Source organism: Phalaenopsis equestris, unplaced genomic scaffold (genome assembly GCF_001263595.1).
Source record: "Phalaenopsis equestris unplaced genomic scaffold, ASM126359v1 Scaffold000002, whole genome shotgun sequence".
Taxonomy (NCBI): Eukaryota; Viridiplantae; Streptophyta; class Magnoliopsida; order Asparagales; family Orchidaceae; genus Phalaenopsis; species Phalaenopsis equestris.
The window spans coordinates 71,716,412-71,731,333 of NW_018164444.1; the positions used below are offsets into that span (position 1 = coordinate 71,716,412).

The following is a 14,922-nucleotide window of genomic DNA, read 5'->3' on the forward strand; positions in this document are numbered from 1 at the left end:
AATTTTTAATGACACACTTTCATTATATGAGTATACAATTGTGATTGGATGACTCATTTTCGTTGCTTTATTAAACACTGGCTCTCAAAATTTATTTAAAGGTCAGGATAAATATTCCACATTTTCTAGATGATTGACTCTTGTTTCATGTTTAGTATTTCTGGATGTTAAATGCAAGATCTTTCTTACATAGAATAATACTATGGTTGGTCATTATATGGTTGCTTCTCCATAATATGCTTTAATCAGCTTCTCTCTTCTACTCTCAAATGCTTCCACATCTTTTGCCTGGCTTTCTATAAAGTTTTCACACTTCTTCCTCAAGTTGCAATCTCTGCCACATCCAGAGTTTGAATCCGCAGATTTTGCCTTAGCACGCTCCTCTTGAAGCAACCTCTCAAATTGCCTTTCCTTCTCTTCATTGTGCTTCTGTATTTTATATATTTGAGACTTAAGAAATTGTTCTTGAAAATCCATCATTTCTTTGCTCTCTTCTTGTTGCATCTTAGTTCTAAGCCTTACAACCCTGTTATCTACACTGGTTTCATATAGCGTCTGGGTCACATACACAACAGTATTTTTGCACCCCACTGCCAGCCATGTTGCAAAGGCGGAGGTACGGTAGGAGAATGTGGAGTCGTAGAAGCAGTTACACAATTTCTAATCCCTGATTGTTGCTTTGGATTTCGCCTGCCAACTGCTGCTTGAGAATCAGCAATATCAGCCTAACCAGTACAAGATTTCACATTTCCAGACTAAACCAATGTTTTAGGAACAGAACTTGAACTCCATTGCTTCCAAGCCACAGCCCCAACTTTATTCTTCTTTTTCCCAGCTACTTCCCATTCATCATTCTCTATAGGATCTGTGGTCAAATTTCCCATGTCACCATTAAATTGTTCAAGATTAGGATAACTGCTAACACAACGGGATGCTTGAAAGTAGTTTGCTTTCTTAAAAGAAGTACCAGCAGCTGAAGGAGATTTGCCACCAACCTTCTTTGAATTCATTCTTTCACCGGAAAAGCAAATCGTCGTCCCGACTGCCGCCGTAAAGTTCCTACGCCGCCGACAGTGGGGCCGAGGCGACAGTGGGGCCGAGGCTGCCGCCCTCCAATTATTGAACCTGTTGCAATCAAAATGATGCTCACATACATTCAACATACCAATATATAATCTCCCACATGATTCCATCAAAATAATCACAAATATTGGATAGAATTATAATTAAATCTCTTTAAAAAATTCAACTTGGAGAAAGAAAACAAAAAATAACGTGTAAACAATCAAATAATTTACTAACAAACTCATATCTCTAGACAACAACATTGTCATATGCTACAATAATACATGAAACTAAAAAGTTGTCTATCACAAACAACAATTTCCACATAATCTTTAAAAGCGCAACATTCTTCATATCTTCTTCAACATATCCTTCTTCTTAAGGTTGTTGATTATCTCCCCTGTAATTATAAAATATTCATAACAAATCAAATAAAACAATTATATAAAGCAGGTAAACAATAAAAATTATATTACAAGTTACACTAAGTGTTAACATATAAGAAATAGCATACCACCGAGCCAAACTCTGTCATTTGAACGTGATACATTCTCTCTAGCACTGTGGAATGATTGTCGTAAGAAATAGAACCTGGCGACAATAAGTCATGCCAAAGCAAATTTCAGATAAAAATTAGTGGAATCGGTGAAGTAAACATCCTAAAGTCATTTGATAGTTCTAAATTTAAGTATAAAGAAGATATAATCAACATGCATAAGAAAAAAAAAATCAAAACTGTAATTAATAAGATGTTATTTAGGAAGTCAATGAGCATACCTTTATGACACCTGATGCATAGGTTTAAAATCAATCCCTTATAAGTCATGAAGCATGCCGCTTGAGCCCTTAGATAAGCTGTGTGAAACACTATAGATAAAAATTTCGAAAGATTTACATACCTACCACTCAATTCCTATCTATTTGTTTGGCTTCTCTTCTCCCAATCCCCAAGCTCTCACATACTTCATATGATTTTATATCACGGTTGAAAGATAATTTGACAAGGGACATTTACATACACACCACCTAATTCCTACATATTTACATATCTAACAACTAACTTTTATTTTTTACATTTATACCAACCAAATGTTTCATAAAAATAAAAAAATACCACAATTAGTTAACCTCCTAATTGATGGGCTCGTGCAACTGAAGATGCGGCCACAACAGCAGCCACATGTATCCTGCAGATAAAAATATTAAACTTACAACACCTTTCCAATTCAAATTATTTACCATTTGTGATGAATGGAGCGTAAGACAAAAAAGAGAGAAAAATTTACAATCACCTTTTGTGAACATCAACATATTCATCTCAACATATTCATCAGTTTTATTCATCAGTTTCATCCACAATCTCATCCTACACAACAAATACATCTGTGATCAGCATAATAACCTTAAATAACTCACATTAAATATAGATTCTTCTCCAAGGAAACTATGCCAAACACAAGCAAGAATGTGACAAAACCCCAAATATTCCAAGTATTGACAATCTAAATATAGTCGAACAAATTGCAATACTTATTTATGAAAGGTGAGGCCACAAAAAATGTCAAACAAGTGCTAACATACAAGCTAGAATCATACCAACTCATGGCAGTTTGAATGATTATGGTTTAATAAAGGCAATTGCTAGAATCAATAAAAAAAGGATGGAAATGCATCCTAGACTTACCAAAAGACTCATAAGTATTGAAATAGTAAAAGAAATGAGCTGCATGTACCTGAAGGAGTTCTTCAAACACATCCTTAAGATTGATGATACTGATAACCTCTCCATCTTCAATATCCTCTGATGTAAGTGTAAGACCCAAAGTGGGCCAAAGTGGGGTTGTTACCATTAGCTTGTTTCTCTGGACCCTTATTTATGTCCACCACAAAAGTGCCATCCACTTTTGATAGTAAAGGAGTTGTCAAATTCGATTTGTCAAAAGCTTCTTTATTTTCTTCAGACTCGTTCTCTTTAGTGCGAGGAAGACTCCATGTTTTCACTTTAGTCTTGACAACAACAGCCATATGGTTGTTTCCCTTCTGAAACTCATTAATATATCATATAGAGGTATGTCTGCTGGGACCCTGACAAAATTTTAGGCATAAGAAAATTTATAATAATTATCATAAAAATGAATAAAAAAAGTAAATTTGAGAAACCTAGGAATTCTTCTTATGGAAACAGCACTAACTGGCATCTCTATCTCAGCACGAACAGTGAGAAGACATTTCACCTGCAGAAGGAACTTACCAAGTTAAAGAAGCCCAAAAAAATATACCACATGCATATCTTCTGCTGAACAAAACAAGAATGAGAAGTATAGCGCAGCAGACGATCAGCACCAACCAGTAGAAAACCAATAATGTTCCTTAGTTTTCCTGAATAAACAGGGATTCTGTTGTGGCCCCGGGTTAGAATTTTGCTAAAGGCTTCCCTGTTAAAAAATAACAAAAGATGTCTTAGGGTCTAGAATTTGTTAATGCAAATCTACAGTGAAGAAAGATCATACACACATTTAAATTCTTAAATAACAAAGTTTTAATTTAGAGAATCTCATTACTTGGATGAAAACTAACAGCACAAAGAAAACTGTTCAAATGATAATTTAATAGTTATTTACTAGAAATACTACATAGAAATCCAGGCTTAAAAATTCATTCAATCAATTGAAAATTATACTGTAATAAAAATGTATATTGCATTGAATCTGATGAAATATTAATCACATATACAAGTTTAAAAAGATATTTAGAGCACATAAATAAATTAAATAAAAATAGATCACCAAATCAAGTTTCATGCTAGTGCGAGATAATATCTCACTAAAATATTAAGCTCCAAAAGGATAAAAAATAACCATAATATACACAAACAATCAATATATTATGAGACTTTGTTTTATGAGACTTCGAATTTTATAGATTTCCAATAAGATACAAAATGTAAATGTTTGAACATCGTACTATAGGACTTAAAAAATAAACTATTCTTACAAAACACTGAAAAAGTATAGATAGTGCACAAGATTCGACACTCACCAGTCCAACTTGGAATTGACATCTAATGGAATGTTGATTCAATCGGTGTCATTTCTTTCTCAGCAGTCTGTGCATTAGAAAAGAGATCTTTAAAGAAGATATTCATAAGAGAGGATGTAAAATAACAAAAAAGCATCCATGGACAGAAGCACTAATAAATGAGTACAAATACGAGACAAATTTTATGCTACAAAGAAATCTCATGCAGAATTGACATTGTAGCAATTTGTTTATGAACTATTAAAAGTGAATGTTCAAAGAGTGTAAAAATGTACAAATTAATTAGCGTTAACAATACAGTTCATCGATAAAACTAATTTTCATATGAGATTTCATAAGAAAATTCAAAAATTCATTAACCACTACTTCAAATATGGAAAAAGGGATTCTTAATTTATTGTCATTAAAAAAAATTGTTATAACACACCTTCTTTGTCATATCAAGAGCACCACTTATTATTGTTATTTCAACATGGGTGAGCTCACCGCCATTACTAGCCTGAAATTTTAGCACCACAAGAGAACACAGTAGCAGTCATCACATATGTTGGTAAAATTAGTAATTACAACAAATAAGCTTTTTAAAGGGACTTGTCTTAAGTTTTTTTTATTTTTTATTTTGTGAAATTAGTGTACCTCTTTGCTATGAATAGAAACGAGTGTCTTCAGCTGAGCACGCCTAAAAAGTGACAAATCACCATGTCCAAGCGCACAATCCAAAATCTGACACGATGTTTACAAGTTAAAGATGAGCTTACTCAAGTCTTCCTTAATAGAACTATGTAAAAAAGTTTCTGAGAAGCAATGTTAAAAATGGAACAAAACATATTTCTGAAACAAGAAATCTACCTTGGCACTGTCGTGTCTAATAAGAAAAACTAGTCAAGTACTACAAAAAAAAAAAAAAACTAAAAGGATCATGTAAGGCCTAAACTATGATTTTTACATGCATGCCCCACAACCTTATGTATTTACATATCTAACACCTAAAATATGAATTTTATATTTATGCCACGCAAGAATTTCATATCACATAAAAAATACCAAAATTAAAACTCTTAAAAAGTGAAATACACCATTTTCCTAAAATGGTAAGGTGGCATATATGTAAAAAATGAAGTTAAGTTGTTAGATATGTAAATACATAAATATTGATTGGTATTCTTGTAAATCTCTGGTATTCTTGTAAACCATGATTCAAATACCTTTCCAATTGGATAAGCTACAGGGTAGCAAATGATCATTAAGATTCACACAAGCCGTACAAATTTTGTACCCACGACCAAGCCATGTCTTGTACATATGGCTTGAGGAATAACCTGGAAATAGAAACATAAACAAACAATAACGTCCAGGATAATAAACGCATGCTAAGAAATTCAAAGCTCTGAAAAATTGCAATATAAAAGGGGAAAAACATACCTCTCCAAAAGTCAGAACGAATGTTACCGACAAGATTACTGCGGCAACTAGATTAAAGATCTTATCAAGAGATAAAGGGAGGGCCTGTATTTGCATGTAATTTGAGAAACATAATGTCAATATGAAATTATTGATGACAAAAACTTTGAGTAAATGAGATTGAATAAAAAAGAATAATTCATAAAAAGCGGACTTTATAGGTGGGACAAAGGTGATTATAATGAAAATGTTAGTTCAATAAGTCAATGAAGAAAAGTTGGATCAATTTTGAGAGAATCCATAATAAAAATATTGAAAGAATGTTTGAGAGGGAAGTAGCTTCCTATGCTCTATTGAAAGAATGTTTGAGAGGGGAGTAGCTATAAAGACTCAATGAAAACATTATGAATAGTTACAAGTTTCATTTACTAGACATCTAAATTGGTTTGTATATAAAACACATCAATAAAATGGGCAGAAAAAACGTTTTCAGTTGATTAGAATCAAAATGTTAACCAAAGGATTTTATAAAAAAAAATTGAAGGAAGAATTTGTACTAAATAGGTATCATATATCTTGCAACACTTACAAACAACAAATGGACAACGGGGATTCATTAAAAGCTAACATAAATAACTGGAATAATGCAAATGATGATGATGAGTCTAAGGCGGATAAATACATGTAGTCATCTTTCAACTTACTTACCTAAGAAAAATCCACAATAAATAACAATAAGCTTACTATATTGCCTAATCCATGATTTTTCATCACCATCCGTGCATATGATTCAAGATTCATTAATTTCATCTTTTCATTATTTATTCACAATTCACTATTTTTCAAGTGTTTTTCAGCTCATAACTCTAGAAGTGTTATAATGATAGCCTACCTAAAAATAGATTGTTCATCAAATGCTTAATCAAATTCTACATAATCCGTGCTAATCCTTGATTCTTCATTACAATCCTATTCGTATGTTTCAAAACTAGGCCTATCTTTTCACTATTTATTCACTTTCCTTCAATGTCCTTTTCAGCACCTAACTCAAGAGTTATGATGATAGTCAACCTGAGAACAGATTTTTCAACAAATGATACTTAATCCCAATTTGGCTTGCAATAGTAACGCCTAAACTTCAGATTTTACATTGAGGTAGAAAATCTATTCCTTACCCAAGCATAACGAGAGGAATCTTTGATGGCATGCCTAGCAAGATTCATCTCTCTCAACCATAATGGCATGAAAACACGAGACAATCTACAGGTATCATACAAGTAAAAAAAAAAATCTTTTGAATATGATTAGGAAGATTTACATCCATACCACTCAATTCCTAATGTATTTACAAATCTAACTCCTAAAATTCAACTTTTACATATATGTAATCTTACTTTTGCATGAAAAGGTGTATTTCATCTTTTAAAAGTTAAAATAGTGGTATTCCTTATGTGATATGAAAGATTTGGGCGCTCTAAATGCAGAAAAGTAAATTTTGGGAATCAGGTGTTATCTATGTAAGTGATCCTTATAATTATTTTCAAACTTAATATTTTTAGGATTTAGAATACATATCAAACAAACAAATTACAATGCAATCATAAGCTTCAGAAAGACAAAAACATTTAAGATTGCATATAATGTACCATCAATATAAATTATTGCATAAAAAATATATTCCTTCCTGCAGTGCAATGAGAGCAATCTCTGACTACATGCCTAACAAAATACATTTCCATAAACATAATGAGAACAACCTAAAAGTATCACACACAAGTTAAAAAAAAATCTCAAGTATATAATTATTCACCAACTTAATAAATAGTTCCGCCAAGTCAAGGACATTTAGATGCATACCTCCATGGCAGCAGCATTACACAATAGCAGAGTCACCAGAAGTTGATGTCGCTTTTTAACAACAGGGAGAATGGTAGCTGCAACAATAGATCAATTTAATAAATGTAAGACCAACTAGCACAAGAAAAAAAAAACTGCATCATGGCTCAGCTAGTTTTAAGCAAGTAACATTACTAGCAACTCTTAAATCATAAGATCAGAGAGTACTATTCAGTAAAAAAAAAATGCTAGCCAGCAAATCCATATTATAGTTATAATCCCTTAGCTTACAATTAAAATTAAAGCTAGGAGTTGCAACATTTATCGTGAATCCTAACATTGAATGTTTTATTATGGCTGTCACTAGGTTCTAGATGAATGTGAAGTTGAAATATTAATGGGTATGATATATTGATTTGGGTGCTTTAAATGCAGAAAAAATTACTACCCAACACTCAGATCAACAAAACATTAATCTAATAACAATTTTATTAAATTTTTTTTTAAATCTCCATGATATCATCTTATCACACAATAATATTAAGTTGTTTTTCTATTTTAACCATCCAATATTAACCCTAAAATTATGTTCACATCTAAATCTTCATTATTTTGTATAATATATCTGAACCCTAAAATTATTTTTCCTTATACATACATACATATTTTGAACTTATGACAGTTATGGATCACTGACTCTTCTATCTTTAGTTATTAATTTATCTCCTTTTATTCTTCCAACGTGGCGAGCATAATATAAGAATCACCAAAAAACTATAACTCTAATTTTATTCATTACACTCTTTGCACTACTGCCATCTTTTTTATAGTGATTATAAGGCTAGTTAGTATTCAACTTTTCTCACCCATAAACAGTGTATTTGTTGTAGAACATTCACCACAATCGTGAAAAATGTAGTTTGCAAAAATAGCTTATCAAGAGATTAAAAAATTCTAGCATTCCATGCAAAAGATATAGCTTTAACTTTGTTATTTGTTGTAGAACATTCACCACAATCGTGAAAAATGTAGTTTGCAAAAATAGCTTATCAAGAGATTAAAAAATTCTAGCATTCCGTGCAAAAGATATAGCTTTAACCTTGTCATTGCACTTGTAAAACTGAGTTTTTTTATATTGATTATAAAACTCAGTGTCATTCAATTTTTGTCACACTTCAAAAAAGCATTTCTTCTAGTACAATCACAATCATCGAAAAAAAATATAGTTTGCAATACTAGCAGATGGAGAGAGAAATTAGAAATTTGTGGCATTTAACTTTTATTTATTGTAGAATGCATCCACTAATGCCCAAAAACTTGGTCTCACCTTTCGCATATGTTGGGCTCATCCTAGATAGAACAAGAAGATAGTTTTGTAGAAGGAAAGAGAAAATCACACATAAACACCAAAGCAGAAGAGAGAGACGAAAACTTAATAAAATTGAATATTAGTACTCAGTATAAAGATTTTGATTATTTTATTTCATTAAATATTTTTCAATGTATTTTTTCTTGCACTCCAACAATTTGAGGTCATTGCAAACTATCTTATGGTAGACTCATATGCAATCAACCATCACATCATTCACAACATCCTTTGAGCAAAATGATCTCACTCAAGGAATATTTAATAAATGGAGTCTTAAAAGTTATTAGGTGCGCCTATATACCCATCTTAAACCTGAGATTTGAGATAAAGCACAACAAATGACCAATATGAAATTGCTAAAATAAATTATGAATCTAGAATGATTTAACATTAGATTTATCAAAACATAATGGGATAGGAATTATCATCTCAAAAACTTAAGAAGTTGTTTGGTATCATTTTTTAGGAAGATTTAAGCAAGATTTAGCTTTAATAATGTTGAAAATATTTTCAAAAACTTCAATCATATTGTTTCTTTTTACTAGTTAAATCTATAAATTCTTAAATTTGTAAACATAAAGTTTTATCTTTCTTAGAAATCTTAAGTCCTACAAGAAATAGCCAAACACCTTATAAGTGATTAATAAGATTTGAGAGTTTTCATCCCAACCAATTTTGATGTTTTCATCCTCACAAGATTACTAAGGGATTGTTTGGCTACAAGTGGGGTTTAACTCTAAATAGGATTTAGTAAATCTTATTAGTAATAGTACACCTTGAGGGAGTTAAATCTAAAAAATTGCTTTGGCATGAAAACTATTGAATCCCCAAAAGTTATGGTAAATTGCCTCGTTAAAATTTAAATGGTTGTTTAATTTGATTAAAATTTAAGAAAAAAAGAAATATCTGACCCAAATTAAGTAAGAAAAACATCATTTAGCATATAAATTGTTTTTAAAATACAAAATAAACAGCAACATCCACTTTAAAAAGATTTGTGGCATGTTGGCGTCTCATTTATACTCATCAACGAGGAATTGACCAAAGTAGAGAAATACAAAATTTAACTCAATTTTGCGAAAAGTGTTTGAAATTTTGTGTATTATTTGTAGAATATTGTAGCTTATTAAAGCACCAAATTCAAAAGACTCAACGGGATTTGTTTAATTCGAGATTTGCAACATTTTTGGTATACAATTTTGTTTTAGTATTAAAATTAAGAGATTGTCGATTATTGAAATGATAAGTAGGAATTGATTGATTATTTTCTTACTATATAATTTATATCAAAATTTCTATACATTTATTAGCTGAAGCTCGGAAATTTTAAAGTAAAAATTTGATAAGATACAAACTAAGAAAATGATGAATTATTTTGACTAAAAAATTACGATAAATTTGTTGCATATTTTTTTAGCTCTCAGACTTTAAGAATACATAAAAAAAATGGTGGGAAAAAATATACAAAAAAATTTTGGGTCTTTACATATACAAGACATGATTTTTATGTATTTACACATCTCACACCTAAATTTCATATTTATTTACACACATAAAACTCAAATCATTAGTATGATAACAAAAAATAACACTTATAACACTTTTTAAAAGTGAAATACACCTACCTTTTCATGCATATGCATAAAACACGGAAGTTTTATATATGTAAATGTGAAAATTTAGATGAGAGATATATAAATATATGAGAAGTATGTGTTCCCTATGTAAATTTCCCAAAAAATTATTCAAAAACTCTTCTTATTTTCTAACACTATCACTCTGGACTACTCCACTTTCACCATTCATTCTCTCTAGTGTCGGAGACAACTTCCTTCCTTATTGACAAAAGCAAGTCTACTAGTAATGTTGATGTCAGTGTCCTTTTCCAGCATCATGATCATTCTGCCATTGTGACTTTGGTTAAATTTTCCTTCCATCTTTATTTACTACCCAGACATGAACCTCTAATCGAATAGCCCAAAAATCTAAATTTGCAGAATTTGCTAAATCCTATTAGTAGCTGAACAGCTCTTAAGATTTACTGCATCTTTCCCAAATCTTCCAAACTCAAGCAAACAGCCGAAGATTTGGCTTGATTTAAAAATTAGGCATGCAATCTACTAATTCTAACTGGAAACAAACAAGGCCTTGAGGTTTTACTTTATGGCTTTCCATAGTACCGTGGGTTAATCTCTCTACAAAGTATTTGGAGTGTAGGACAAAATCCATTAATATATGTGGCCAGTCTTGTTATAAGTTGCATGGCACCTTTCTATAGATAGAAATGAGGGCATTATGTACAGTTCGATAAATTGGGACAGTAAAAATAAGTGGCTGCAATCAGAATTGTATGAATTAAAAATGGGAACTTTGTCCGATCATCCATACTTCTGAATGGGTAAAAATTAGCACATCAAAAGACAAACCATTAAGCATAGCTATCGGGGAAACCTGCTAGATTAAACTAACTTGGTGAACGCACCTGCCTGCCACTTCTTTGTTGTTGTGCCGCTGCGCTGCAAGATCTTCAGCTCGACACAACCCATCGAAAAAAGGCCGAGGGTAAGCTCCGACATGATACCTGCGAACAGCACCAGAGCACAGGAGATTCCCACGTTCGCAAACCACAAAGGAGAACCGAAAGGGATCCCACCGCCGCCACAACCATTCTTGCCAACGCTAGAGAATTGGAAGATAGCATTTCAACATGACCGTGATCAGTGATCCCTTCCCTTCCCTCTCTCTCTCTCCCGCCGACAATAAACTTTTGGAGACATGCAAGAGAACGGTTAAGGGCGCAAATTGTCTTGTCCTGTTCAACTCCGAACACACTCGCAAATTTAAACTCAAAAATAAAAAAAAAAAAAAAAAACTGAATTATTTGCATGTCACTTCATGGGGAAAAATTTGTCTACGTAAGACGCACGGAGCGACAAAAAGTTATTAGGTGCGCCTATATACCCATCTTAAACCTGAGATTTGAGATAAAGCACAACAAATGACCAATATGAAATTGCTAAAATAAATTATGAATCTAGAATGATTTAACATTAGATTTATCAAAACATAATGGGATAGGAATTATCATCTCAAAAACTTAAGAAGTTGTTTGGTATCATTTTTTAGGAAGATTTAAGCAAGATTTAGCTTTAATAATGTTGAAAATATTTTCAAAAACTTCAATCATATTGTTTCTTTTTACTAGTTAAATCTATAAATTCTTAAATTTGTAAACATAAAGTTTTATCTTTCTTAGAAATCTTAAGTCCTACAAGAAATAGCCAAACACCTTATAAGTGATTAATAAGATTTGAGAGTTTTCATCCCAACCAATTTTGATGTTTTCATCCTCACAAGATTACTAAGGGATTGTTTGGCTACAAGTGGGGTTTAACTCTAAATAGGATTTAGTAAATCTTATTAGTAATAGTACACCTTGAGGGAGTTAAATCTAAAAAATTGCTTTGGCATGAAAACTATTGAATCCCCAAAAGTTATGGTAAATTGCCTCGTTAAAATTTAAATGGTTGTTTAATTTGATTAAAATTTAAGAAAAAAAGAAATATCTGACCCAAATTAAGTAAGAAAAACATCATTTAGCATATAAATTGTTTTTAAAATACAAAATAAACAGCAACATCCACTTTAAAAAGATTTGTGGCATGTTGGCGTCTCATTTATACTCATCAACGAGGAATTGACCAAAGTAGAGAAATACAAAATTTAACTCAATTTTGCGAAAAGTGTTTGAAATTTTGTGTATTATTTGTAGAATATTGTAGCTTATTAAAGCACCAAATTCAAAAGACTCAACGGGATTTGTTTAATTCGAGATTTGCAACATTTTTGGTATACAATTTTGTTTTAGTATTAAAATTAAGAGATTGTCGATTATTGAAATGATAAGTAGGAATTGATTGATTATTTTCTTACTATATAATTTATATCAAAATTTCTATACATTTATTAGCTGAAGCTCGGAAATTTTAAAGTAAAAATTTGATAAGATACAAACTAAGAAAATGATGAATTATTTTGACTAAAAAATTACGATAAATTTGTTGCATATTTTTTTAGCTCTCAGACTTTAAGAATACATAAAAAAAATGGTGGGAAAAAATATACAAAAAAATTTTGGGTCTTTACATATACAAGACATGATTTTTATGTATTTACACATCTCACACCTAAATTTCATATTTATTTACACACATAGAACTCAAATCATTAGTATGATAACAAAAAATAACACTTATAACACTTTTTAAAAGTGAAATACACCTACCTTTTCATGCATATGCATAGAACACGGAAGTTTTATATATGTAAATGTGAAAATTTAGATGAGAGATATATAAATATATGAGAAGTATGTGTTCCCTATGTAAATTTCCCAAAAAATTATTCAAAAACTCTTCTTATTTTCTAACACTATCACTCTGGACTACTCCACTTTCACCATTCATTCTCTCTAGTGTCGGAGACAACTTCCTTCCTTATTGACAAAAGCAAGTCTACTAGTAATGTTGATGTCAGTGTCCTTTTCCAGCATCATGATCATTCTGCCATTGTGACTTTGGTTAAATTTTCCTTCCATCTTTATTTACTACCCAGACATGAACCTCTAATCGAATAGCCCAAAAATCTAAATTTGCAGAATTTGCTAAATCCTATTAGTAGCTGAACAGCTCTTAAGATTTACTGCATCTTTCCCAAATCTTCCAAACTCAAGCAAACAGCCGAAGATTTGGCTTGATTTAAAAATTAGGCATGCAATCTACTAATTCTAACTGGAAACAAACAAGGCCTTGAGGTTTTACTTTATGGCTTTCCATAGTACCGTGGGTTAATCTCTCTACAAAGTATTTGGAGTGTAGGACAAAATCCATTAATATATGTGGCCAGTCTTGTTATAAGTTGCATGGCACCTTTCTATAGATAGAAATGAGGGCATTATGTACAGTTCGATAAATTGGGACAGTAAAAATAAGTGGCTGCAATCAGAATTGTATGAATTAAAAATGGGAACTTTGTCCGGTCATCCATACTTCTGAATGGGTAAAAATTAGCACATCAAAAGACAAACCATTAAGCATAGCTATCGGGGAAACCTGCTAGATTAAACTAACTTGGTGAACGCACCTGCCCGCCGCTTCTCTGTTGTTGTGCCGCTGCGCTGCAAGATCTCCAGCTCGACACGACCCATCGAAGCTCGACACAACCCATCGAAAAAAGGCCGAGGGTAAGCCCCGACATGATACCTGCGAACAGCACCAAAGCACAGGAGATTCCCACGTTCGCAAACCACAAAGGAGAACCGAAAGGGATCCCACCCCCACCACAACCATTCTTGCCAACGCTAGAGAATTGGAAGATAGCATTTCAACATGACAGTGATCAGTGATCCCTTCCCTTCTCTCTCTCTCTCTCCCGCCGGCAGTAAACTTCTGGAGACATGCAAGAGAACGGTTAAGGGCGGGTTGTGTGTTCAAATTGTCTTGTCCTGTTCAACTCCGAACACACTCTCAAATTTAAACTCAAAAATAAAAAATAAAAAAAAAACTGAATTTTTTGCATGTCACTTCATGGGGAAAAATTTGTCTGCGTAAGACGCACGGAGCGACGACACCACGTAATTTTAGGCGGGCCCACTCCATTAAATAAATATATTAATTTGGAATAAAATCGCGTGTGACTTGTTATTCGGCCTGCGGTGTAACTCCTTTGTACCTCGATTTGTAACTTCAATATACCTCCCGCGGTCGGCCTGCTGTAACCCGATTGTAACCGCAATATACTAGCCATATACCTTTTTCGGTAGAGGGCAATCTACCCCGCTTGTAACCGAAGTATACCCTAGATATACCTTCCTCTGTTCAGGGCCATGTAACGCGCTTGTAACCGGTGTATACCCAAGATATACCTTCCGAAGTACATGACTTTGTAATGCGTTTGTAACCGTGATATACCCTATATGTACCTTCCTCGGGTGTAACCTGCCTGAAATCGCAGAAATAGCTTTGTAACTCGTTATATACCTCCATATAATGGGGAAAAGTTTGCCTCCGTAAGACGCACGCAGCGATGCTTGCGATGCCCAATCACAAAACGCCACGTAATTTTACCGGGCCCACTCCATTAAATAAATATATTAATTCGGAATAAAACCGCGCGTGACCCGTTACCCGTCCCGCGGTGGAACTCCATTTTAC

At 32.5% G+C, this 14,922-nt stretch overlaps 1 pseudogene; it reads right to left on the reverse strand.

Moving 5' to 3' along the window:
• Positions 1-213: 213 nt before the first annotated feature.
• Positions 214-14,058, reverse strand: LOC110019974 (annotated as a pseudogene).
• Between the last annotated feature and the right edge of the window lie 864 nt (positions 14,059-14,922).